The sequence below is a fragment of the Trifolium pratense genome, linkage group LG3 (assembly GCF_020283565.1).
Source record: "Trifolium pratense cultivar HEN17-A07 linkage group LG3, ARS_RC_1.1, whole genome shotgun sequence".
Classification (NCBI taxonomy): Eukaryota; Viridiplantae; Streptophyta; class Magnoliopsida; order Fabales; family Fabaceae; genus Trifolium; species Trifolium pratense.
In genome coordinates this window covers 50,766,063-50,767,925 of record NC_060061.1, presented here as the reverse complement: position 1 = coordinate 50,767,925, position 1,863 = coordinate 50,766,063, and positions in this window count along the sequence as shown.

The following is a 1,863-nucleotide window of genomic DNA, read 5'->3' as shown; positions in this document are numbered from 1 at the left end:
ATAACTTCAAATATAATATTTTCCATCCAAAGAGGCACAATACGACCATTCTACTTTATCAAATTTAAAATCATGTAGACTTAAATGTTAAATTTCACAACCAAAATTAGTCATCTCAATTTATCGACATGGATAAAAGTGTTTCTATTGTCATTCCATTAAGGATCATCATAACATGCATTTCATGTTATAAATATGATTGAAAGGACTGCAAATTCAGTAAAAGGTCCAATCAAAACGGAGAATGTTTGTCAACCAAAGACAAAACTTGGTAGACAATGCATCCGTCCAGCTATCACTGTGTGCTATTTAGGCACAAATAAGAAACCATGGAAAAAGAAAGAGTTGAGCAACGACTAAAAAATCAAATTAAGACAAACTATCAGGTAAACTTAAAAGGACTTCAAATTTAGGACCACATAATCCATCTCCGTCAATTCCGTTTATCAAATTTAGACACCATAATCCAAATATCAAATTCTGTATCCAATGTAATTTGCCGTCAATTCAAATTTTCAAATTCCGAACCACATAATCCAAATATCAAATTCCGCATCCATTGTCATTTTCCGTCAATTCCGTTTATCAAATTTAGGACCACATAATCTAAATTTCGTATCCAATATCATTCGGGCACAATATCATCATCTTTCCATTTTATCGAATTTTGAACCATATAGCCTCAAATATCATATTTCCAACAAGGCACAACACAATGCAATTATTTTCAATTATCGAATTAAAACCATGTAGGAATGTCAAATTTGGCACCCAAAATTATTTATCTTAATTTATCACCATAGATAACTGTGTTTCTATTGTAATTCCATTAAAGGTCGTGTCATAACATGCATTTCATGTTATCAATATGTTTGAGAGGACTGCAGATTCATTGAAAGTCCAATCAAAACAGAGTATGTTTGTCAGCCAAAGACAACTTGATAAATAAAAAAATCCCAAGGACAACGGGTCAAAAATGGGAAATATCCAATTTGATTTATTAAATTTAGTGGCATCATATCATAACTTCCCACTTATTTTAAAGATTGCATTTGTCCAACTATTAAAGTGCTAGTTAGGCACATATAATCACCAATGGAAAAAGAGATAGACGAACAACAGACTAAGAAATCAAATTCAGACAAACTATCAGGTAAACTTAAAAGGACTTCAGATTCATTGAACACCCAATCAAAAAACAAGGTATACAAAACTAGATAAGTCCAACAAAAGATGGAAAGAAATCAAATCCAGAATAGTTACAAAGCATACCACCTATAAGGGACTGCAGACTTATTGAAAGTTCAATCAAAATGTTTTATATTAAGATGACAATCTTTGTAAGACATGGTACTGTCAATTACGTATGATCCAAATATCAAATTTTGTATCCAATGTCATTCAACGTCAATTCAGTTTATCAACTTTCGAACCACATAATCTAAATATCAAGTTCCGTATCTAATGTCATTCTCCGTCAATTCAGTATATCAAATTTAGCGCCACATATAATCCATCTCCGTCAATTCAGTATATCAAATTTAGGGGCACATATAATCCATCTCCGTCAATTCAATTTAGGGCCATATAATCCATCTCCGTCAATTCAATTTAGGGCTACATAATCCATCTCCGTCAATTCAGTATATCAAATTTAGGGAAACATATAATCCATCTCCATCAATTCAATTTATGGCCACATAATCCATCTCCTCCGTCAATTCAGTATATCAAATTTAGGGCCACATAATCCATCTCCGTCAATTCAATTTATCGAATTTGGAACCACTTAATCCAAAGATCAAATTTCGCATCCAATGTCATTCTCCGTCAATTCAATTTATCAAATTTCGAATCACATAA